This window comes from Cygnus olor, chromosome 12, assembly GCF_009769625.2.
Source record: "Cygnus olor isolate bCygOlo1 chromosome 12, bCygOlo1.pri.v2, whole genome shotgun sequence".
NCBI lineage: Eukaryota > Metazoa > Chordata > Aves > Anseriformes > Anatidae > Cygnus > Cygnus olor.
The window spans coordinates 15,517,517-15,544,448 of record NC_049180.1 but is presented as its reverse complement, the minus strand read 5'-3'; the positions used below and the strand labels follow the sequence as shown (position 1 = coordinate 15,544,448).

Genomic DNA, 26,932 nt, shown 5'->3' with positions numbered 1-26,932 from the left:
CCTTCAGCTCCGCTTTGAATTCTGCCATGTTTACTGAAGAAACAGGAGACAGTAGGGGCTACGATTCACCACAGCAAACACTCAAGTCATTTCTGCAGTTGATGCCGAGACATGTAAACAGTGCTTGACATTCCAGGCATGTGTGTGTTTGTGTGTGTCTCTATATAGATACCATACATGCATATTTCACCAGTATATAAAGCAATCCAACAGTTTTCTAAATAATTGGTCTTTCGGGGTGAGATGAGCCCGTTGCTGTCCTGGAGAAGTGAAGTGACTACGCAGATGCATGTAGCGGAAAATTTGATGAGTACAAAAAAACACTTTTTTTCAGCCTAGATGATTCTGTGTTATTATAATACAAAGCTAAGGAACAGCATTGAACTTGCTTTTGCATTAAAGGGGAGATCCAGTTTGCTTTCCTTACAGGAGAAATGGCATTGGTTTGTATGAGGTGCTAGGGTGGGGGAAAGAAAGTTCTGCTTCTCCCAGAGGAGGTTTACAGTGATGATCTCTCTAGCTGATGAAGAACACTGCAAGGCCAGATTTGGCTGGATTTTTGTTGTTGTTTGGTAACATAATGTGAGGCCTTCTCTATTGTACACAAAATTAACATATTGTTAAGCTTCTATTTAACATACTTGTAAGCATAAACACATTTACATCAAAATGCCCTATAAAAGGCTGCTTTGAGAGCTTGCTGTGCAGAAAATCATTTGTGCTTCACCCTATACTGAGCTCAGTTCCAAAGATTACAGAATACACTTGACTGCAAGAAAAATCATGACCAAGTGCAACAGAGTTCCCTTCTGTGTTGCCAAAAAAAAAAAAGTGGAAAATATGTTGAGGTGTGCCTGTTAGCATCAGGTGATAGCCTGAGGTGTAACCACTATCCCGAGGCTGGTGTAAAGCAGAACTTTCTGGACAGAAAGCAAGCATGGCCGTGCTTCCCTGTGTAGGTGAGCAGAGCTGTAGTGGGACAGCACTGCTGTGGCACAGGGTGGATGGACACAGGGCTGGATGCATGCTGCCACACAGACAGGGAGCTCCAAGGCTGCAGTGTGGCCACAGCTGGATGGAGGAGGTGAAGCTGCCTATAACAATAATGGCATCTTCCTCTCACAAGTGATATCAGCTCTGCAAACTCACTAGATCACATCCAATGAGACTGCAAATACTCTTGCACAGCACGGAGAACCAGAGGCCACGTGTTCAAGTTGAAGGTGCAGCATAACCTGGACAGCGCTTGGTACTGCCCTCAGCTGCATGTCGCTTTTATGGTGAGCGGAATCAGCCTCACCAGAACTATCCCCACACGCTGGCCAGAAGGTTTCTGCCTTCCTCTGGCGCTTTGAAAGGTTCTCCCTTGTTGCACTCTGGTGTTTGGAGTGAAAGATGAGCACTCCCAGGCCTTGCTGAGAATTGATTTAGCTCTGCCTTAATGAACGCCATTTCATTAGCTCAACGGGAACAGAAGTCACGCTTGCTTTACAAAGTTGTGCCACCATCCAAAGCAGACAAAAAGCAGGTACACCACTCTGTTATTTCCGATACCAGGACTGCAAAAAGTCAGTGTAACAATGAGAGAACTAATTTGGTGACAGAACCAGCAAACCAACCACGCTGTTTTCGCTGTCTGGATGCAACACACGTGTACAGTTGAGGAAGCTTCAGGTAGACTGATGGCTGCTGCCAATCCTATCCGAGCTTTTATGTTTCCCTTATTTGAGAGGAGTACTTTCCTTCAGTCAGCTGACTGGCATCCATAAATTCAACCAAATCCACCAGAAATTCTTGCTGCCTTGTGAGCACATGGACCATAATCTCAGCAGGGAAAAAGCAGGCAGTTACATTTTTTTCCAATATTTATCTTAAAAGTGCCAGGACAATTTCCATTTCTTTCGCATTAACACCAAACCAGACCCACACCATTATAATTACCCATTTGCACGTGCGCACGCTCAGCAGAACTACACACACAATTGACAAGGCAGAGCTGGGCACCTCAGGCAAACGTTTTTGAGCACGGCACAGGGCATCCACAACACATACAGGTGTAACACGTGGAGAACGAGCTGGCAAAATGAAGCGATGCAAAAGCCTAATTCTGGGCTGGCTGTGTTTGTGTCTGGGAAGTGGAGCAATGCCTAAGTACACTGCTTTTAGACTTCACCAATAGGCAGCACATAAAACGCTAGAAATGCCTTTGATCTTGGCAAAATTAGGAGATAGGAGTGTATTTGGGTCAACCGCCCCTTCCTTTTGCACCCTTGTAGAAGAAAAAAAAATCTGAAGGAAGAGCAGCACAACAAAGACAGCGTTGCTCCTTTGAATAGAGACAATAGACGCAAGCATCTCTAAAATAAAGATATTGTGATTAGGTTATACATTCCTTTTTTAAAAAAACTGCATTAATTTTGATTTATATTTAAATAAAAATGATTAAATTTTATCTTCTAAGATGGAAATGTTGTGATAAATACTGGCCCGTGGCCAAACTAATCTCTAAAGCCTACAGCTTACAGCCCCTGTTGTCTTGTATGGATATTTGAATGGCAATGGGTTTTATCAGTATTTCTAAAGGCACTCATTTAATTATGTGGTTGTAAGAATTTTCAAAACCCCAAAGAATTAACACTACCAATACATATTCATATTCCTCAAATTAATTCAACCTGAACATCTGAAAATATTACTTTAAAAAACACACTCAGTTTTATTTCTGTAAACACTCAGAGCTCTTTTCTGGTCCCACTCATGCACTCGGTTTATTTTTTCGTTTAATTAAGAAAAAATGACGTAGTGAGCTCTCTTTACATTACATAATGCTGACAACTGGTCTGTTTACAATGGGGTGCATTATTCCAGAAAAACAACAGGAAAGGGAAGGAAGCTGGCAGTCGGTGGCAAAGGGCAAGCCCTGCTTGCTGTTCTCACATGTGTGTTTGTTGGGGTGCCTGAGCCCGCTCTCCCTGGTTTAATCCCACTGGCTTCCATGGTGCAACTCCCAATTTGCAATGCTGCAAGACCAAAGCCAGGCCTCTGTGAACCACAAATCCTTGAGGGATGTAAGATGAAGGGCTTTTTGAAGGTTTAATGATGTAGGAGCATGGGCACCTTCAGTGCGCTCTGAGGAACCTTCCCAAACCCCTTTATGCCCGAAGTGCAAAACCAAACAAAAGAGGGAAGAACTGCAACCATTGCTGGTGTATTCTTGGAGACTCAGGAACAGTTGCAGCCTTCAGGTTGAAACTAAAACCATCAAGCGCAACTTCCCATGTGAAAGCCAAATGCAACCCCACTTCATACACTGAAGTAGTTCAGGATCACTGACTCCCAACCCATATCCCACGGGGCACCTTTTTTGCCATGTAGAAATGGTGCCAATACACTGATGTCCACCATGGTGCCAAGAACCAGAGCCAATGGCCTCCAAAGACTGGGGGACCACTGCTTTAGACTTCACATGATACTCAGTTAAAGCAGAGGCTTGCTCTGTTGCATTGACTCAAATTCAAATTTCTGCTTAGAATTGCAAAATATTTTATTTATATTTTGCTTTACCAACTGCCCCCCCCCCAAAAAAAAAAAAAGAGATCAGAGATGGTCAGCCTAACCAGATTTTGTGGGTTGTGTATTTTTTTTTTTCTTTATTCAACAAACAGTATTAATGCAAAACAAAGTCTTGCTGTGATTTGGAAAACTGAACACTGCAGAGAGCATGAGGGTTATTTTATGTATCAATGGGAAAAAATTGTAAATGAAAAGTGTTCTAACCAAACAAAAAAATCAATGTTTTCCTTATTTTAATATTTTTAAGTCTAGTACAAAATTCAGGGGGGTTCTTTTGCAGAATTCTATTTACAATGTATAGTTATTTTTCATTTCCTATGATCCACCCACATCTGATACCAATATGGGGCTTATCAAAATGGAAAGCACAGCAGTCTTTGGAAGTTCTCTGCACTATGGCTCACTAGTTTTGCTTTTTTGTTTGTTTTTTAAAGCCAACATCTTAAAAGTGCAAACTTTTCTGCTTGTGCAATTATCACTCTGACATCACACTCCAGGTACATAATAGTGTGGCTTTTGACAACTGCTTGCCCTGTCTCACAGGGCACACGGGTATATTAATTACAATTCTTTCTTCTGCACAAACTCCTGTACAATTATTACAGCATCATTCTAATGTATTTACTACACATAGGAGGGAAAAGGACATTATTGCTTTTTAGCTGCCACAAATTAAAACAATTTACAGGTATATCTGGGTATTTTCTAGTAAAAGAATCACCGTTTCTACTGGCAAGCAGAAACAGGAAGAAAAACATTTTGAGAAACATAAAATTTGCCCTATTCCTTAGAAATCTACCCTATTTCAAGTTCTGGAGTATGTCAGTTAACTGATTTTTTAGGGTTCTTATAACACTCATACTTCTATCAGTTTAACATAAGCAATAACAGAACTAAATTCCCTGCACTACCACTAAGGCTGCTCAAAGGACTTGCTTTCCTGCAGGAGCCACGACATAGGGGGACTGAAATCTCTAATGAAATGCCTTGTACATTGATTTATGCAGCTTTAGTGGTACCATTAACTGAAAATTGTTCTTTTCATGGGCTTATAAAGAATCTGGGGGCTGTCATTGTTCATGATTCAGTGAGAAAACCGGGTCTAAAATTACTACTGCAGTTGGGCAGATATGGGAAGGATGGAAATCTGTCCTCATTTGGTGTTAATATTTCATATAACAACAAATATAAACTTCCTATATCTAATAATATGTTGGATTCCATCACTAATACAGCAGCCATTTAGTAATCTCTTAAAAAGTCTTCCTGTCTAGAAGAAAAGGATTATTCAAGTACTAGTAGAGTATATTTGGGGGAAAAAATACATATATATATATATATAAAAAATATATGTATGCATATATATATATATATATATATATATATATATGTAAGAATAACCAGGCAGTAAGCATTTTAAATTGTATTTCAGACACTAATGCAAGCAGCTAATCCTATTTACATTCATATTAGCCCTGGGTAGCTTTTTCCCTAAGATTTACACATTTGTATGCTTGCATGAGTTGAACTGCTTTTTGCATGATATCAGTGCTTTTGTAATTTAAATCTATAAAAGGCAATTTCTTTTAAATATACTTCCTAACAGTGGGTGAAAGAAGCACTAAACTTATTTGAGAGCTGTACACATCAGTAAACATGTGCACTGAACTCCAGGCAATGTGCTGTGAGAGAATTAATCTTATACTGTGTTAGCTAAACAGAAAGATTCTGGGACTCAAAGTAACAAGCACGGAAAATGTCCGTACATTTTCTTCCTATTACCTAGAAAATGTGTATGTTTTAGAATTATAATTTTAAAATTTAAGCTTTTTTTCAAACAGTGGTTAATTTGCTGTTTCCTTACCTCACTCATTTCTACATTTATAACAAAGGTGGTCCAAAGGGAGGCTAAGCAACATCACAATGACCATACTTCAATTTAAATGTCTCATCTGCTTGTACTCCCTATAAATACATAAATGTCAGAGTTAAGGATGATCTTCTTGGTGAAATTATCAGGAATTAGAGGGAAATCTATCTGTGAGAGACACGAAAAATCAAGGCATTTATAAGAGAAAGTCTTCAAATAAGAAGGACGCTGCTTAAGTTGTACAACTTGGATTGTATGCTGTAACTGATAATGCCTCCCGCCCCCCCCCCCCCCCATTTGTTTGATTTCAGAAATTGTTTGCTTGTGAAACAACAAAACCCAAGTGTGGAGGAAATGACTGATTTTGAAAACTCTTTTTAAAATGATGAGTAAAATGAATTTTCAAACCCTGTTGCCATTACCCCCAGAGGCTGGTGTACACCACACTTTTCCCTTTGTTCTGTGAGTTAAGTCCATCTATTGCCCCTGGCATTCCCCTCTTCCCGCTCTCTCACACTCCTTCACTCAGGATCCCAAGGTCTGCTGCTCAGGCACCCTTGTGCTTTATCTCGTCGCCATACTTCCCTGAGCCTCCTGCCGTGCCCTCTTTCCTTGAGCTTTTGGAGTCTCTTACATGCTCTGTCCTGCCTCACTTTGTCTTCCAACTATTACCACTATCTTTTATGCATAAAGAGATGCTAGGAGCATGCTAGAGATCACTGAACCGATGAATACTGCCAGGCCTGGGTAGGAGAAGACAGCAACCTGTGCCTGGCCTTGCTCGCCAGCCCGATTTGTGAGCCGTGAGACCAGAGAAACTGCTTCCATTATGGGATTCCTCAACCTGCCATCCTGAAGCAAAGGCACAGCATAACACAAACCAAGCTTAACATACTGCGAGGATTCTGAGTAACTTAAGCACCCGCCATTCCAGCAGCAATGGGAACAGCCCAGAAGACAAAGATTCTCAGATTGCTAATGCCCCTTCTAAAAAAGATCAGCCATTTGCAAAAGAAGGGAGGAGATGGTGAGGATTTATTGCTCCCAACCAGCCTGGCACAACCTCCATCCCAAAACAAACCAGCTATGAACCAACAGGATCAACCAGAATCGATCTCATCTCTTTGAAATTAGGTTTTATACAACCTTCTTTGTGTATCCAATTCCCGCCCCCCCCCCCCCCCACCCCCGTGGGGTTTCTCCCCCTTTTTTCTGGTGTGGGTGGTGGGAGGAAGAGCAACGGGAGGGAGGCAAAGATGCTGAAGGGTAAACCAGCCAACAACGGGCAGCAGAGAAAGGGACTCTGCAGCTAGTTTTAAGTGTTTGGTTTTGTTCCAGCCTGTTTCAAGTCCCAATATAGATATGAAGTCACTGGCAAACTAACACCCTCTACTTTAGTTAAGAGAACTATAAATCTGAAATGAATGTATAAATAATATGCAACTGTCTAGACAGTATAGGTCACTTGCAAAAAGACTGGGTCAGGAAAAGATTGTCCATCAGTCAGACAACCATAACTGATTCTGATGCTAAATAATGGTTTAGATATTCAGTATTCTATATATGCGAAAGGCTTCACTGAGCATTGGATCTTCCCAACCAAAGTAGCCTTCTACTTATACATATCTTTATGCAGCCGTAAGAAAATGCACATGCTATTTAGACATTAAAATTAATGCTGAAAGAAAAAGCTATTTAGCGAGGGACTGGAAGCAACCTATGTAATTGGCTTTTGGTAAAGCAAAAATAACTATCATACTCTACCCTTGATAAACAACCTAATCTTATTATACCAATAGCATCTTAAAAAGGGCTAGAATTAAAACTTTAAGCTGACAAAGAAACTTATTTCCACTTACAGAATCAGTTCACAGATGCACTCAGGGAATTGCGTACTGTGTAGTCTACTTTGAACTCTCACATTTCAGAACATGCTAACTCTCAGGTACCACAAGTGCAACCACATTGACTACACATGCTTTTGGAATTATTCTGTGCATTGTAATGCCTTTTTTGCCATTATTTTAGCAAAAGAAATAGGTGGTCATGAATGTAACAATACTGCCATCCTAATGTTTTCAGGATATACAGAAAGTTTTGGCAGGACAGGGCAAGATAGCTAAAACCTATACTAAATACTCCATTTGCAACTCACAAAGCATGTTTTAATATATTTGCTTTTAATATATTTGCTAAAAAAATAAGAAAACCCATGGGTAATAAATCTGGCATACACACCAGACGTTGCAGCTGAAAAGCAGGTGTTATAGCTGCAAGACGCAACCACTGGCTGGGTGCAAATCCCAGCCCATTGTGTTCCAGGATAAAGGACTCAGATCCAGTACCTCAGAGTGCAGCAGGCTGCTGGATCCTTCCAGAGGTGGTGCCATTTCAGTGGGGCTCCACATCACCACATACCTGTGCAATACGCTGCCAGACACCCAAGAACACATTCGGGTACTCGGTAACAGACTTCCACCAGACAGAACTGCAATATCACTGCTACAACCTTCCAAAAGCCACGGCTACACATGAAGCACCTCACAGACACGTGAGGAGCATAAAGGCGTGATCTGCAAACCTGGAGCCAAATTCCCATGTTCAGTGATTCATAACACTGGCAGAAGACACCAAGATGGGGAAGTGCCCAAGTTTCTTTCCAGGGCTTAACTGCAAAATCTTTACCGAATAATATCAATGCAGCGCTGTTAGTCTTCTCTCTCTCTAACTGAATTTCTGTATTTTTCCTCTACAAACAAAATGGTTATCAGCGGACATTATACACAAGATTTGAAAGACTTGTTTTTAATCAAGCCTAACAAAATGAACATTGAAGTTATCATTTAAGCTGTATGGGCTAATCCTGTTCTTAATTAAAAAGACTTCATTGCAGTTTAGAAGAATTAAAATCAGAATACACAGTTAAATTAAAATGTTTCATTTGGGGAAGTTTTTTGCAGGTTTTGGAAGGCAGAGATTTCGTGAGAGATCCTATTAGCTGATACTATTCTTTGTTTCTCCATTAGCAGCCTACAGGCAGAGATTTAGGGCTGGGATACAAATAGATTATGCCAAAATAGCTGTTTCTGAATAACTTCAGGTGTGGACACTTTTATTGTGGAATAAGAATAGTTATTCAGAAATACCTATCCCTACTTTAAATGCAGACCCTACATTAATCCAAATTAGCTTTCGAGTACAGTCATCCCTTAGGCTACCAGAAACCCGCTTGTGCCTGGTATTACAAACTTGTGCAGAAGTCCTCTCCAGCCGTTCTGCCTCTAATCAAATTTATGCCGAGTTGCACTGCAGAGAAAGCAAACTCAGGCCCACGTTGTACACGATTCTGAATCGCTGTTCCTCTTGTACTTTTTTTTTCCTAATGATCTCTGTCAGTTGTTCAAAGTAGCTCTGTCACGACCATCAGGTGTTCCTACTTCATCTGATTGACTTCATAAACCAAGGTTCATATGTGCACTGCTGGCATGGAATGAAAGCACTTATTTTGTGTCTCTAAGAGACAGCTCCACAAGCTTGGGATATTTTTGGGGTGGTAGAGAGTCCCCATTGCTGCAATGCAAATGGAAAATGTTTTCATTTTGGATATGTCACTCATTTCACCATTTTTAAAGCACTGTCCAGTCAGACATATAAGGAGGTGTTTGTTTTTCCTTTTTTTGAGTAACAGTAAAAAAAAAAAAAAAAGGCTTCTTTGGAAAACATCACCTCTCTCTAAATGTGTTGTTCTCCTCACAGATGCCATAGTGACTTTATAAACACAGAGTTTAGTAAGTAACTGTAAAGGCTTGTCTATACTTGAAAATTAATTTGGATCAAGACAGAAATGTGAATTTATAGCACCACTTGTTTTTATAGAGTTGCTCTCTTTGCAATAAGCCCTCGGGTGCTTTTTGTAAATGTATATTCCCTAATGAAAAGTGCCTTGGTTTACACGTACAGCATGTAGAGCAACAAAGAGGCTAATAATTTTTACATATTTTTGTTAAACACAGACAATTGCTGGAACCCAAGTTCCACTTGAGGGGGGAACAGGAAAAAAAGAGGAAAAGAAAGAGTCCATGTTACTCACTGCAACATGGAACAAGCCTCAAATACATTTCCTCCCTCAACACTCCTCACCCACCACTACATGAGTAAGAAGCTAGCTCATTACTGACAGCAACCTTAAAGTACGCTTGTTTCTTAACAAGAAACAATAAAAGGCAAAAGAAAACGTAACAGCCGCTAACCAGCTGGGAAAGCAAAATGCTGCAATCTGTTCTTGAAAAAAAAAAAAGATTTTAGGGCTTCAGGGCACAGTTTTGCCAAAATTAAAGGGCCAGCTACAGAAACATCATGCTGGAAAAAAAATTACATTACTGAAGTGTCCCCATACTGCGGAGGGAGAACAGAGTCAGAAGTACGGGTATGTTTCTGTGCTGCTTCTAAAAGAGGACTTCTCCCTTCAGTGTAAATTGTACAAATTACATTAGTGTACTGAAACGCTCAAAATCCTAGTGATTGAGTACGGCATGAGCTGTCAAGGCCAGTTTCTGTGACCATTCACCTATCCTTGCCGTCTGAACTGGGGTTTAGCAGAGGCACCCAACCCTAACAGCACCCTGTTCAGTGGAGCCAGCACCAAGCATCTTTTAGAAGACCCAAGCCCAGGTAAGAGCAGTGATAGTTGTATGGTACACCAGAGAAAAACAACAGAAGACCAATGAGACAGCCTTACTAACTGACCTGCTAATACATACTTTTTAGCTTAGAATGCAGAGCATGTTGAGAAATGCTTAAAAGCCATTTCCTACAAAAGTCAAATTTGCAGGACCGAGGCAAAATTACAAACCAGGAAAACTTCTGTGTAATCTTCCCCTCCTAGACAGCAACTTGTCTTTTTCCTCCAGAGCAGGCCAGAAACCCCTGGTGCCTGCAGCCGCACGTGCTGTAGCACTGAGCCTGCTGTAGGTGCCTTCACGTTGAACAACGCCGCGTGCAGCCCCGGTAGGGACGCGGGCAGCCTTCCCCTGCAGCCCCGCTTGGGCAGGGATTCAGGCGTGAGCCACGTTCCTCATGCACACCCCGGGGCAGAGGTGCGCGTCCCGGGGACACTCACCCATTTCACACCAGCCTCTCTCTGCTGCTCTGCCTCAGAAGACCACAACAGGAGGGAGAGAGAGATGACGAGGACAAAACCTAGATCTCTGGCAAAAGGGATGTCCATTCCCATCGCCAAACTCCGCTCCTTTACCAGCATCAGGGCATCCGTATGCATACCCAGATCTGTTCTCTCACTTCTCAGAGAAGGGAGGTTATCCCAAAGGAGCCAGGAGGTTCAGTTTACGGCACTGCTATTGTGTACCTGGCCCTGAATTTCCTTTTGGCAATCTGACTGGTTTACTATTTACTACTTTGGCATTAAAATTTGGCAAATGTTTTTTTTTTGAAAAGGTTTAAAATTTACTTCAAAATGGCAATAAAAGCAATGCTTGGGATGAATGTAAACATGCAATGAATTTATTTGTTTCCATTTAATTCAGTTGTCCCTGCCAAGATTGTTTTTTCAGACATATTTGTATTTGATATGGTGACATTTCCACCTTTACTATCCAGAATTGCAGTTTCCTTAGAGTTACTCACATCTATCAAGAACCAGCAAAGCAGCAATACAAAAAGCCAGTCTTCAATGCTTTCCTCAAGTTACATTTTTCTTTCTACTTCAGGGAGAAAAAACTTCAACATTGATATTTCTGTTTATTTATTTTCTTCCTCCTAAACCCTAATATTGAAGTGCATGCAATAATAGCAATTACTTAATGAATGAGATTTTGTTGATGAACTACTAACCAGTAAGATATTTCCTTATGAAAGAATTCTGTGAAAATTCTTACATAAAAGGGAGCTGTGGGGCTTTTTTTTTTTTTTGTTACTCCAAAAGGATAACAACCTGGTACAAATTCAGCGAGAGGATGGAGAAAGAAGGGCCAACTCTACTGCAGGTGAAACATAAAGGCAGGGTCAGCAGCTGACCTTCGAAAGAGAGAAAGATTTGTAACCAGGGGCACAAGAGAAAAGCCTCTGGCAAAACTGCTTTTAGTTTAATGGCACGGAGCATCGTGTTGTACGGTCACTCAGACCATGATCTTGAACGACTCGGCGAGATTGCTTTATGCAGCATGCCATTGAAAGTCAATGCACGGTATGTAAAATTAAACATGAGTAATCCTTTGCAGAACTGGGGCCATATTTAGTTAACCTTTTGTGGAAAAAAAAATCTTAAGGTTATTTTCTAAGATTCTATTAAGTCCTGCTGTATTTTAATAGGAATGAGGATTTTGTTTCATTTTTGCCACTCAATATTTACATGGTTGAAAGGAAAACAAAATATTAATCCAATCTAATCTTTTGGGATCAAAAATCCCAAAAAACACATGCGAGAAATGCAGAGGAACAGATAAGCAAAAGGGAAGGTCTTTTATAGACAACCTTGCATACAGTCAAATCCATTTTAAGAGTCTAACCATAATGAGAGCTTTAGAGATTAAAAAAATGAAAAAAATATTTCTTGCATGTAGAACACTTTGAAGAACAAGTTGCCTTCAAATTTCTGTCACTGACGACAAGTCAATGATAACATTAGGAAATCACAATCACATGGATGCCAGAAAAATTAGTCAGGACATGTCATGCTGCCAGATCAATCTGCTTCCCCAAAACCAAGAACGTTGTCTGGACAGCAGAGAAACGGAGAAACACAAGCCACGTTTTTAGGACAAGAACCCATAAAAAAAAAGGTGATTATTTTCAAAAGAGTTATGAGCTTTTAACTTCTGGGTCTTCCATCCTCGCCCCATCCTCATCTCCTCCCAGAAAATAAAAAAAAGGTAAAGGAAAGAAAGAAAAAACCATCCCAGTAGAGTAATAAATCCCAAAGCTTAAAAAGAAATGTGCACTTCACCTCAGCTGGCCACTGTGGAGCAAAGGAGCTCCCCCAGGGACAATTCTCAATTGTTTCTGAGTTGTCCTCACACCCACAGGGCAGTTCATCATAGCCAGACTTCAGTTTTTCAGCATTTGGTTCATCACAGTGATTTCACAGCTTGGATATGCAGAAACCCAAATTTAAAACCAAAATAAATGAGAGGGCAAGGCCTCTTTTAATATATATACTTACGCTGGAAGGGTCTGCTCCCTGAAGGGAGAGAGGAGGCCTGGCTGAACAGGATGACCACAAACAGGGAATGCAGTAGAGACCGCCAAGGAGACAAAACATTCAAAATCGGGCAGTTCCTCCCCAAAGCATCTGGAGTCCCTACTTCTGATACTGTGGACAGTACTGAACATAAGTAATAAACTTTACTTAATTGTTCAAACCAATGTATTAAAAAAAAATCTGACAAAAATAGTAAAAGTAACAAAACAACACACTCCAACAGGGTAACAGACACGGCACCTGATCCAAACTCTTTGTATTGTCTCTTCCTTCTTTCTGCGTGATCCAACCATGCGCCTTAGGAGCAGTCACTGTGAGCTGCCTCTGAGCACGCGAATTGCTATGCAATGCTAAATACCCTGAAAAATAACATAACCAGACACCAGACACGTCAAAATTTGGCTTAAATCTCCTGGGGCCCCAGTTTCTCTACAGAGACCTTTGATGTATGACTAAGCTGGAAGAGCCAAAGCACTTCTGTCTCTGGATGCAGGAGTCCCTTTGTCCGCACAGAGGCAACCAGCAGCCTACAGGTGAGGGGAGGCACTATGTGCCCTAAGCAGCCTTCAGTTTGGCCACCAGTTGTGGTATGGTGGTTTAGTAAACAGCATTCAGGGTGAAGATGTATTTAGGAACAACAGTGTGCCTTTAACACATTCTTCATAATATGAAGACACCTTCAGGAAGCTCCAATGAGTGACGTCAGTCAAGCAGAAGTAATATCTAAAACTATTCAACACAAGGAAAAGATTAATTAAGCAAGGTTAGGCAATGGCAAGGCAATGTCCTGAGCTCTCAGATCCTCATGAGGTACCCACAATCGATCAAGACAATGAGGAGCTCTTGTAGGGAACCAGAGCAGCCCCATGCCAACCAGTGATTCCACTTCCACAAAGGGCAGCTTTTGGGAGAAGTGAGCCCAAGTTTATCCCTGCTTTGCGCTTCCACTGGACAAAGGAGCTAACACAGGTTTGGCCCCAAATCTCCTTTCTTCTATGGGAAATGACACAAGATATTAAAGCAGGCATTTCAACAAAGCCATAGCAGAACGGACAGCTGCGTTTGTTCCCAGTACCAGGCTCTGTGTCAGACACTCTTCTTGGAAAAGTTATTCAGCAGCTTTGTGACAACAGGCTCCGGAGAGAAATGCGTGATCTGAAGCAAACCGAAAGGGGTGCTGTTCTCGCCAGAGAGGGATCAAATCCCATGTCAGTCAGAGCATGGCACGCCAGCTCCCAGCCTGTCAGCTAGGATTTGCCCGTTGCCTTCCAGCCAACTGTCCTTGAAAAATAAACATTGCTACACAGAAAGTGATTTGAGCTGTGGCACCTATTTGGATTTAGCTTATTCCCAAGTCACCTGCCCCAGATTCGCTGGACTTGATCACAGTGTGGCAGGAGGGAACGCACGCAGGCCACAGCAGAAGATAACTGCATCCATGCCGCCAACAGGGATGAACAGAGGTGTATATATAGCAAGTCTGTAACCCAAGGACTTCGTTCTCTTTCTCTACTTAGGCAGCAGGCTGGGTGCTGTTCCTCTAAGTTCAATTTTTCTAAATTGATTTCCTTTGCAGATATCTGCTCTCCAAGTTGCTTATACATGGCTAATTATATATGTTTCAAAAATATGCATACGGTGAATGGCCTTAGAGAATACATGGTGTTGTGCTAACGCTAGCACAAGCACTCAAGTGCAGAGAGCATATGCAATCCCAGCTTGCAGTCCTGGGAACAGAGTTTTTGTGTATTTATAAGTGCAGCTGCAGTAGAAGCATTCTTCGCTTTAAGAACAAATCCAAGGAGAACTTGATTTTAATTTCGCAGTATTCACCCCAGCATCCCACTGCTTTTGTTTTGTATTGGACTCATTTTTACCCACCACGCCATGGTTCTGATCAATACCACAGAAGTACCTAGGAATCATGGCTGACATGCTAAATCAAAATAATACCACCAGTTGTAGTCCACCAGCTGCTTCTGCGTACAAGCAAAAGCAGGGGGTTCCAGCTCCTGCAACATCCAAATGCTCACAGAAACACAAAGCTCAGGCACCCCAGTACTGGGGCGCAGAAAACACCTCACCCACTGGCATCCAATTGGGTACAGCTCCCCAGGAATAATGTGGTTTGCAACCTCTGCCCACAGATACTCGCTTTAGATTATGAAATGAGTATTAAAAATTAAATCAAATCCCTTTTAAGAGAAACCTGGAACAATTTTGGAAGTTTATAGCAGTGAGAAGTATGTTATTAGCTTGTCTTGAGTCAGAATATGTACAATTAACACAAGCCTCTCAAATAACACTCAAAAACAGTCCTGCTTACGAGCAAGCCAGAACTAAGTCAACAGCCTGAGTTTTTTCCTGTCATTTTCCATGTAAGCGTACTTAACTGGACATACAGAACCTCATGGTCACATCTGTCCTGGCTGGGTGGTAACAGACCACGGAGCCTGTGGTCTGCTTTGACCTCTCCAGAAACAAGATTTTCAGTCCATTGTGGATGGCTATGTTACTGCTCTTATATAAAGAAGGGAGAACTCTGGTACACTCAATTCTAAATAAATATATATGAATAATTCCCTATTTAAAATATACGTATAAACACAATGCCAGTGTCTGAGGAGCATTCTGTTCAGTGACACCCCAGTAACTCGCAACCCTATCCCATACATCACTGTAAAGATTCAAATAGGACTAAGTCTTCATGCAGTACATATCTATGTAACAAATCTTTATGTTAGATATATCAAAATGCTAAGCTGTTCTTAGGAACCTTGGCTGCATGCAGAAAGCCAAGACTTTGCCTATTCTCCATAAATAAATGGGCATGAATTGAAGGGGACACCTGTCTCCTTCCACCTGTCCATTTAGCCAGAAATGTTAAGCCTGCAACTGATCCCTGCAGTTCAAATTATTGCCAACAATGTCAATAAACACTGAAAAGTTTACTGACAGTGATCAATGTAACTGCTCTCCTTTGCTTTGTCATCCTCAGATCTCTTCTTAAATGATTCGGGATTTCTTCTGTTACTCATATTTGGCAATGGTACTGCGCTGAATGGGAGCAAACTGCTATTTGTCTCAACTTTACACAGCTACATCAAGGTAATTCCTCAGAAGCATTTGAAGTAGTCTTTTTCCAGATACAGAACATGCTCAACTATCTGTAAGCAAAGACAATAAGGTATCTAAGTCAGCTATTTTAGTCTTTCCTGCTTCATGAAAAAATGTTGTGTGCCTAATAAATGGTAAAGCGGAGTGCAAGGAGTAAGTTCAAAAGTGAAATGTTCCCCAAATCCAGTAGGTATCTGTAACAGCAGGTTTCACTTAAAGTGGATATCACTTTACTGGTTTTAGCAAACTTCAAAGTAAGTGTCCTAATGCTACTCATTTTGTGTGTCTGTTTTACATCAGTCACAATTCTGTACCACGGTTTCACTTCTGCCTGATACTTATCATAAATTTTTGTAACTGGAAAGCACACTTAGTGTATGGATTAAATTAAGAATGGTTTTACAAAGCAGCATGATAGCAGACATGTTATTAACTCACTTTTTTACATATCTGCTGATATGTCGTTAGAGAATGTTAAAATATGGTATGGTAATCCATACCACATATGTAAGCAAGATAAATATATTTAACTGAAATAGAATCAGAAATTGGTTTAATGGGGCTCAGTTTCAGCTAACTGAAATGTAGTGTGTTTTTTTTTTTTCAAATTACATTTATTATTATATTTAATTCATTATAGCATCTTAATTCAATGGAAAATGGCTAATTTTAATAAAAACAAGTTGATGCTGATGGTGAAATCTTACACCTACAGAAAGTTGGTCTCCTGGGATCATGAACTGGGAGTGATGTCTTGAATACTGAAAAGGTATTCCCTAAAATGGAATTTTGCTTGAAATTTGCCTGAAAACAGAGCGGCTGGGATGATTTCAGAGCCTTCTAGTCCTCATCAGTTTGGAGAGCAAGACAATGCGCAATGTCAGCATTCGCAAGGCAATTCAAGGGAGTTTCACGTGGCCCTGCCGCCAAAATTCCACAGCCAGGATATGCAAAATAGCTTCTCTGTTCCTTTACAAAAACTCAACCCAAAAGAAATGCTGTGGGTCTATTTCCTATAAGGAGAAGTAAAGCTACATATGGAGAAGGATCTGGGAATAGGTGGCGGCACTGGTTCTCACTATAACTTGCTAGTACACTCGGAAGTCCACTCAGACCTCTTCTAAAATTAATGCAGTAGGGAGGAGATCAGTGGAGGTATGTTTTGCTTCATTTCCTACACCTTCAATTCAGTCTGGATAGGATATTCATTGCTGTTATTCAAAATATTCCCAGCCTTCCTTCTGAAACACACATTTTTTCCTAGACTAAGGAGCACTTCCCTCTAAGCAGCTGTTCTTAAAAACATTTGTAAGCTGGAGACCTTTTCCAACCAACTCCCAAAATGTAGACTCATTAACAATTAGTGCAATTAAATCTATAGTCAAGCCTGCCATTTTGCTAGAGACACTTGATTCTGCCTGGGTTACCTACCCTATTTCCATCTGCTCTAGGAGGTGCACAAAGTAGGAGCACAGTTGCCAGTCACTAAGAACAGGAGTTATTTGCAGAAGGGAAGGTAAAAATCCTATCGGTGATCACAGGAGCAAATGATCCTATCAGATACATTTCCAAGGCAAAATTAAATTGTTCCTTAAGGCTGTAATAAAAGCCCACCATTGGAGCTTGGTTAGGAGCATGTCACTGTTCCAACAGTATGAAAAATGAAGGCTGAACACCATTAGAAGGAAAAAAATTAGCAGCCGTGCACATATTTGAGCAGCAGGACTGAAACAACTCTGTCTTGCGCCCAAACATGCTGTGCTGCAGCATCACACACCTCTGCCTGCCATCGTAAGCAAGGCATACAGCAGGTATATCTCTGAGGACTTGGGTGGGGGGACCTAGCAGCACACAGACCAAGGCTGCAGTATTTATCTGCACATGCCAACAGGGAAAACCAGAAGACCCTCCTTGCAGAGATCTCAAGTGCTGCCACATCTCCTCTGCAGTACAGGCAACACTGGTGACTTTACCTTTGACTTCAGAAAGCTAACAAAATCTTCTAGGTACCTATCACTGCTGTTTCTCTTCACCCAATGCCCTCTAACTGGGGTTCCTGCCCTGGCACTGGCTGATGACATAGGAACGAGAAGCGCAACACCAGCACAGACATGCAGAACACGCGGCAGCAGGAACCATAGTTATTCTCCTCCATCCCCATATGTGCAAGTACAGTATTTAAACCTGTCAGACACATTCACAAGTCATAAGTGCCCCCACACAGGAGGAACTATGATTTACTGCAATTTTGAGATTATACAACAGTTATTTAGTCATTTTAGAGTACAAACAACTACTTTAGTAAGCTTACAGATAAATTATTAGTGTGGTGGATAGCTCCTTTGAAACAGTAATTTAATTACTCTCCCACTTGAAAAATCTACAAAATCTAGCACACATAAAAGGAGGCATCTCATGCACTAACCTGTCCAACACTTATAAAGACGTAGGGAGACATGAAAAGATGCTGCTGAAATATGTATAACCACCGAGTTCCTGAATAATAGCAGTCAAAAAGATAAGATATCAAGGATCTTTGCAGTCTTTAAATACTGCTAGAGACCACATTAAAAAAAAAAACAAAAAACAGCAAGGTTATTTTCTCCCAAGTGTATCAGTACTTTGACTTGTATTCAACCCGCACGTTTTTCAGGGCCAGAATCATCTGTTTTGGATGTGTACTGCTCCACAAGTGAGGCCTCTCACCCATAACCAATGCTCCTAGATGAGTTATGGAAATAAATAATTTTTTAAAAGTGCTGCTTATAAAAAAGGAATAATTTACAGGTTTTACCCCCTTTTCTTAGGGCACATTACACCATCACCCACATGCCTCCAACAGATGTACCCCAAGCTCTGAGCTGCCTAGATTAGGTGCCATGAAGCACAAAGCGGCAGCACAGGGCTCAGCACACGCCCATCACCCAGCTGCTCCATCAGTTTTGTAGCCCGCACAGACAACACTAGCAGAACACAACACAGGTGTTTCCATACCACATGTCAGGCCAGCAGTTATGGACCCCTTTTTTAAGCTACCCTTTCAGGTACTCTGTAATCTCTTCTTTGGAATGATGTTTTTCTGTCCCACACCAAGTGGAAGAGCCACATGAAGAGCTGGGGAAATGAAGATGCCGTAAGGCAGAAAGCAGAGAACATGCATGACCCTCCTTGGGTGAAAGTTCAATTCAAAGAGTGGAGAAAAGAGCTTTTAAAAGCAGAAAGTCATCTAGCTCTACAGTCCTGTTCCAGCAAAGAATCAGTATTGCTACAGAAGTAGGTAAGCCTTTTTTCCAGATAAGAGCATGATGTCCAGTCCATTTTAAAATCCAACACCAATGCCAGACTTACTTATTTTGTAGGCTGGCGTAGGAAGAAAACAAATTGTCATCAGCAGCACTTGAATCCATTCAAGTTTGTGAGACATGCACCTCCCCTCCCGTCCAAAAACACTGCTGAATTTCTCAGATTCATCAACAGACAAAATTGTACAGACAATCCTGTGTAGTGTAAAATGCAATTAAACCAAGTGCCCCCCAAAGGTTTTGCTCCTGTTCTAGGTGTACAGCGTAACAGTCTCCTGGCTCAGACACTGTTTCTGGTGCCCATGTGTCCTGAACCTGCCACCAACAGTGAGATACTTACTGTTCAGAGGTAGCTGGCTACGTGGGTAATTCATGACATACATGCTATGTTCGTGACAGCACACGTACCAACTGCACAAATGCTTGTCAATCAATAGAAGAGCAACCTATAAAAATACTGCTTTGTCCCTGAAATGAGGGAGCCAGACACTTGAAAGCAGGTACACTCCTCTAAAGAAGGGAAGCATGTTACAGTAAATATCTATTCCTAATAACCATAATGATCCATACTATCCATACTATTACTGTAACTATCCATTCCTAGTAACTAGTATTTATGTCTACATGAGAATTTAGATAAAATATAAGTTTGCACAGAAGTTATTTTCAAGGTGGGAAATATCCTTATTCACTGATGGATCTTGACTGAACACTGCTGACTCTCTGGACGGCACAAAGTTACTTAGCAACATGGTATACCCATATATTAAGCTGCTCACACAGCCAGCCACATACACACGATAGGATATACAGCCCTTGGTTTCCATGAAAAATCTTTGGAGAACAAGAACTTAATAAATAAAATTTTAAAAAAGCTGAAAGGGAAAGCGATGCAACTGTGAGACTGCAGACATCTTTGGCAACCATCCAATATCATTTTCCTAAGGTTTTTTTTGCCTTCTAATTTCCCTTTTTCTTGTTATTGAACTCTGCATCCAACAGCAACCTAGAGCCCTGAAGGACTCCAGGTGACCAGCATAAGCCAATACAAGCTGCTGCATCCTTACGAGGGTAATCCTTGAATTTGGTGTGTCTTTTCACCAGCACACCAGTTAACAAAAAGACCTACACCAACCACCATGACCGTACCCGGACTCCAGCACAACCGTGAAAAAAGCATGTTAAGGACTTTGTTGGATGTTCCTGTTGCTTTCCTTCATTGGCCATCACCAACCCCATCCCATTCAAACCAAGCTTTCATTCATGACTTGGTTGCCTCAGATACCGGGGAAAGCAAGGAACTTTCACTGACTTGGTCAAACAAGGTAATTGCCCAGAAGTCGATAACTTTATCATTGGAGATACTGCTGCTAATTGTCTCAGGGGCCCCATAAACTTCAATGACTCTCCAGATAAGGATCAGCAGACTTCCACGTGATGCGAACCTCAGAGAGAAGCATCTTGGGAACGTGAGTCAATCACAAGTACACAGAAAACAGAAAGGGAAGATAGCCGAGTGGAAGAAGGTGTAGCATGCTCATTCTTGTGTGTTCATATTTTAAGTTTATGGCGGTGAAAGGGAAAGCTTACACAATTCATTTTGACACAGGGACTTCATCTGCCACAGAGACGAGCTCCATTTAGCAATATCTTGTAAGATTAGGTACTTTCAATAGTACTTCAAAGAAATTCCCTACAAATGTTTTGTCAACATCCCCAAATGCTACGTTTGAAATGAACCTTCTGCAGAAAAGACACAAACAAACTAACCCAGTAAGATGAGAAAATCATCTCAACACTAAAAATAATTCAATTAGGCAAGGAATTAAGGATTTCTTCAAAGAAACTAAGATTATCAAAATAAATAGTCCACTTTTCAGGTGAATTGTACGCACAGCTTTTACAAATTTGCAGTTTCCAAAAGTCAGCAACACTGATTTACACGATACAGTAAGAGAGACAGATTGGATTCATCAGTGGAAGCTGAGCAATTGATACACACTTTAGTTACTTTTTTTTTTTTTTATAAACTCAAGAAGGATAGTTCACTGACTGTGTAATAGTTCCTCCCAAGGTAATTTGCTATGATGCTAAAAATGGTCCCAGAATATCAGAGGCAAGATTTTATTTTATGATAAAACTAAAAAGCGTATAAATTATGGTTGGCAAAATAACCAAGGATAACACTAATTTATGTAAATATGTACTCTACAATACAAAGAAATATTCATTTTTGAAAAGCATATAATAAGATTAATAATCCCACTGATTAAAGCAAATAGCCTTTTTAATGCATTTTGGGTTAGATGGAGAATGATTCTAACATGAAATAGAATTTTGCTAAATTCAAAATATAAATAAAATTAAAGAATTAATTAGAAACAACAAGATGTATTTCTCATCCCAGCCAAGAATACAAATCAGATAAGATAAAAAGGAATTTTCTATCAAGTATTGTCTATCACCCACCTCATCTGCCTGTGTGATCACAACTTCTGGGATGCTGCTGCTTCTGTCATCTTTTCATCTTCATGCTGAGCTTCTTCTGTTCCTCCACGATCCCATAGATCCGAAGAACCACAGTCTAGCACTTCGCCAACACGCTCCTCATCTTCTAGAAAGTCAACGCTGACTGAAGTCTCAAAGTCTTCCACAAAGGCTGACAGGGACTCTTTGTTAGCACCGTACACGCTGTCAGAGGTTACCTGAGTCTCGTCAAAGGTCTGGTGTCTCAGGATGACAAACTTTGTTCCCTGTTGAACAAAGAAGAGACAAGACATAAAGGGCCTTTTAATAGGACACTGACTTCTTTAGCTCTGCCGTGAACTGTATTTGATGCATAAGGGATCCTAAGCATGTATGATGCTGGAGACTGTAAAGTTTCAAAGCTTGTACACTACCTTTCTCAGGGAAAGGATGCTGCAAACCAAAATATTAGAGCAACATTCATCCATTTCCACAGAGAAATCCTTTACAAAAAGGGGAAAAAAAAAAAAGAAACCTGCACGCATTCTGTATCAAATAAACAAGCAAGTCTCGGCAAGAGGAAGAATTCTTTGAATGCGCTCACAACCACCACAAGAACCGGAACACGCTCCCAAATTGGGCTGTTGCAGGGGTTTCTCGCTGCCTCCCAAGCACCTGGTGTGGGCAGCAGCCCAGGGGCGAGCAGAGCCACGCGCCCTGTCAGGGAGCGAGCGAGGCTGCGCAGTGGGACAGCAGGGTGCTGGCACCGCGCTCCAACTTGTCTTATTAGCATCATGTTTACAGGCAAAATACAGCGCAGTACTCGTCCAAGTGGTGCATGCTCAGGGCAGTGTTATTAAGCGCCTTCCTTTCCCACATATTTGTCTCCCACTAAATTCCAGGTCTTGGTACGGGGTGGGTTCTCACCTAGAATGTGCCACCACACACCCCTTCATCCTGGAAACACGTACTGCTGGACAGGCCTGGTAACACACCACCCCCTTTTTTTTAATGCAACCCACACTTATATGCTGTGCAGCCCTGTCATCCAACATTTGATTATAAAGAAAAGTTACTTTACTATAATTGTTACTCCAATTGTTTCTATTTCTGGCCTTGGAATAAAATAACTTGACATTATTTGCTTTTAAAAACTGGCAGAGTATGACTTTGCAAGCAATGCAGGACATGATTTACTACAAAAAGGAAACGGTCTATGACTAAAATACATAACGGTGATTTCCACGCAAAGCACGGCTTCAAGGATTTACAGAAAAGACAAATGACCATTTATACCGCTAGAGTTACACTTAATAAAGCTGTGTAGCAAATTCACAGTGGTCAGTTAGGTACCCCAGTAAAGCCATGATGAACACCGTGCACTCGGAGACCAAACTTTACATCTGTATTTGTGATGTACTTTGCGCACAAAGCACGTGTTAAGGGAGACTCACCACAATAAGGTGAGTTCCCCTCTCAAGAGCAAGTTAATAGTGTTTGCTCCTTCATACGTGCTGGACACCAGGCCCGGCATTGTGGTTACAGGTCAGAAAGCAGCTGTGTTGATTAAGATCTGAACAGCGGGTCTTGTTGATCTGCTACACATTTTCACAGTATGACTGGCAATGAAGTTGCATCTTGACCCACAAAATCAGTATCAGATGTAATCGCACCGGGATTACAAGCGCCCAACATTTCCTCCAGATGCTGCAGACGCCCATCAAGCACTGCCAACGCGTTCCGAAAGCACCACCTGCAAAACCAGCTCAGCTTCTCAGACGCGGGCCCAGTTCAGCTTCTGCGATCTGGCCATGCAGGCACTGGGAGAAAGCTCTTCCCGCACCACCATGTGCGATAGCAGTGTTGGAGCTGTGCTATGTGAGCACATAAAAGCTCGTGGGAAGCAGCACTGTCCTTCACTGCTTAACTGATGCAGCAAGCTCTGAATTGGCAAGCTTCTGGCTGCAAAAGTCCTCCTTCAGTCCTGCAGCTGAAACATCAAGCTAGTATCAGTGAGGAACGGCTGCTCTGAAAGCATGGCTTTCTGAGGAACTGGGGACGAACTAGTGCTGGGTTGCTGATGAAAGGCAGTCTCAAGTATGAAAAAAATTAAAAGAGGAAAAAAAAAGTCAATGAAGCAGAAATGTTTGAGATTTCACATCAGATGAAAGGAGGGGGGAATAAGAGGAGCCTCATGCCAGTTAGCTAAGTGCTCTCTCCGCCAAGCGCTCCCACGGGCTGATTAGCAGCAAATAGCTGCCTGAGCACAGCCCCTGGCTGAGCTGGTGGGGTCCATGCGGCCTCAGAGCACCCCGGTGCCCGGCGCTCCACCACAGAACATGGCCAGCTACTCCTTCCCAGCGGTCACCGGTGCGAACTGGAGAAGAAGTAGTGGTTTCCTCCCTAATTAGGGACAAACTACATACATCAGGTTCAAGGGAGTGTGATGCCTGACAGATACTCTGCTTGCCTGCTGTAACAACGGGCACATGCCCAAAATCTCCCCTTGCGCTGGGGGAAGGGGACTGTTGATTAAAGCTGTGCTACGGTCAGATCTTTTATCTTTAGAGAAACCTAATTTTCTGCGGTGAGGCCAAAACTTAAGAGCTACATCTTTATATTCAGCTGTAACCTCAAAACAAATGGGTAAAAGCACCATCAGGGCAACGTTAGTGGATAATGTAATAATTCTCCGGATGCCAGAACCCTAGATCATCTTTTTTTGTTGTTCTATAGTCTAAAAACAGTAAACAGAGAGCGCTTGTGTTTCACATCACACCTAAAAACATGCAATAAACAGCACTGTACGTGTAACCATCCCAGACAGAACTATTTCAAGTGGAAAGCACCCTTTTCTCCCAAAGACCTATTCAAACGGACCAGAAAAAAACCTTCCTAATTACAAGCCATGAATCCCATGCTCTGTTTCGCGTGTGAATTTCTCCTGCAAAGTATCACAAAACACCCGCACGGAGCACCTCAGACGCACGGCCTGGCTGTTACTCAACTCCAGGCTCGCGCACAGGCACAGCACTGTATTATTTACACTGACTCCAATCACGTAATCTGTCCTGATGGGCAAGCTCCCTGCTAAATACTAGCGAATCGTGTGCCCCAGCCTCCCCGCGAAGGAGCTCATTGCTGTCAGTTGTGCAATATGGGCAACTTTGCTGCTAGTCAAGTGGAAAAGACAGTGGGGGAAAAAAATCTGCACGCCGAGTGTGACGCGGCGCTGGAGAAGGAAGCATTAAATGAGAGTGAGAGGTTATAAGTCTGACAGAAACCTGATCTGTATTCCCTAATTATGGAGGCTCGCTTTCACAAAACTGACACAAATGTTAAGCCAAATTAAATGTTGTCTAATTAACTATCATATACAAGGCTTCAAAGCAGAACGTCTACATGTTATTTAGCAAAGTAACTGAAACGCGAGGACTTGTGGATTATCAGTCAAGGCAGAGCTGCCACCTCAGCTGAGCGCAGCAATGCTGAGCCACGGCGGCCCCATGCAGCCCTCCTTGCAACGCGCAGCAAGAGGCAAGGCAGCAAAACAGCTCCGCATGGCGAGGTGTGAGAGCTGACGGGCACGATTCGGCGGCACCCATCTCCCCGATGAGCTGCCAGCAGTCGCAGCGAGCGGCCCAGCGGATGGGCTGATGACCAATGAAGAAAAAGCTCGGCGCTCCGACCTTGGGAAAAAGCACGCGGTGACGTGACAGCCCCGGGTGCCGACTGACAGCCACCAAGGCTAGTGGAGTTTGGGAATCCTCCTTCCTCGACGGATCATCTACGCACATTCCGTATTTCAGGGGGAGGTGGGAACTCAGCTTGTAGATCTGCAGATCTGCTCCTTCCTTGAGGGCCAGGAGAGGAAGGCAGGAGATGCCTGCCCATGCCGGGCTCAGCCCAGCGTGTCCCTGCTGCCGCCCCCGTGCTCGGGCAGGGCTCAGCCAGCACGGATCCGATCGATTCGAAGGGGTTTCGCTCGTCCCGCAGAAGGAAACAGCTGCAGCGGCCCAAGCAAATCAGCCACCGTTTCCCATACAAATCACTTCTCATCCCGTCTTAGCTTCCCGAAAACATGATTTTGTTGTTTAGGGAGAGCCACGTTTAAAATGCAATAGCCAAAGCAGTGGAAAATTGATTTGGGGAAACTTTGGAAGATCTGCATCCAGCCATGGTTTAACGGATAACACTGACCATTCACAACACAAGCGCACAGAGCTCTACTGTTTACATGCTCTCCGAGCATGGTAGGAAAGGCATGTTACAAAGGAAAAAAAAGGAAATTGGGCAAGAGAAGTATGAACAAAGCCTTCTATTAACATAATTCCCCCTAATTGTTTTACAGCTGTTAAACTGACAGTATAAAAAGCTCTGCTATTATACCAGCTGCAGCGTCTCTCTCCCTGTCCACCCTAAGCTTCCAACACTCCAGTTACCCAAACCCAAGCTGAACTAAACATTCAACCTGAGGTCAGGCTTCCAAGGCCCTCCTTTTCTTTTAACCTCCGCCTACTTGGGGGGGGGAGGGGGCAGCAGTGGAGAAATGGACAGCAGGAAAATGACAACAGGGGTCCGCTTCCTGAGCCAGGCCCATGGTTTGCCTCTGCTCCCACAGCCCTAAGACTTCCAAGTCAACAACACGCAGGCTTTTTAGAGCCGAACTTCAGCATACATGACCTGACTTGTCAAACAAAGAAACGTGGAAAAAAAAAAAACAAACATTTTCACAAGGGAACCAAACACACCCCGCTTCCCCTTCCACCTCCGTCCTCTGCCGAGCTCCAGAGCCATGCACTGCTCCTTGCCCTCGGCGCTGCCCCACAGCCCCGCCCACCCTCCTGCTGCCACCCCACAGCCCGGCTGGGACACCCATGCCCACCTTTGCCACCCAGAGGGGTCCAAACACCTCCCGCAGCCTTGCTAGCCACTTGGCCCAACTCCGGATAGGTAGGGCAGTGGGGCAGACACCGGCTCCAGGTGCACTGTTTGCCCAGTGCCCACCCCAATTCCGACCTCGCCCCGCACCCAAGTTTTTGCTGCCTGCACTTTTCTTCTCCAAATGCTGCCAGCACTCATGGCAGCGTCAGGTTATCCTCTATTTCAGGACACAGACTTCTTTTTTCTTTTTGTTTTGGGAGAAACATAACCCAATGCTTAGATATGAGTATTTATATCTAAGCATTATATACTTATATTCTGTTTATAATAGCATTTATGCCTTTCTTTGACTTCACCTTGGAATTTCCATAGAGATATCCTATTAATCTCTGTATTTGTCCTTCTCACACATTCACCTCTTTTTTTTTTTTTTTTTTTACCTCCAGCAGAGATTTAAGAGCAATCTCCAGCACCAAAGAAGTTTGTAACATTTCCATTCCAAAC

The 26,932-nt window shown here is 42.4% G+C and overlaps 1 long non-coding RNA gene across 12 annotated transcripts in view; it reads right to left on the bottom strand.

The window, feature by feature from the left end:
- The window catches only part of LOC121076608, a 221,061-nt gene that overhangs the window by 171,304 nt on the left and 22,825 nt on the right, over window positions 1-26,932 (bottom strand). For all 12 annotated transcript variants that reach the window (XR_005823605.1, XR_005823606.1, XR_005823613.1 and 9 more), the window contains one exon: window positions 21,548-21,831. This is a non-coding gene — a long non-coding RNA (uncharacterized LOC121076608). The remainder of the gene's footprint in view (window positions 1-21,547; window positions 21,832-26,932) is intronic.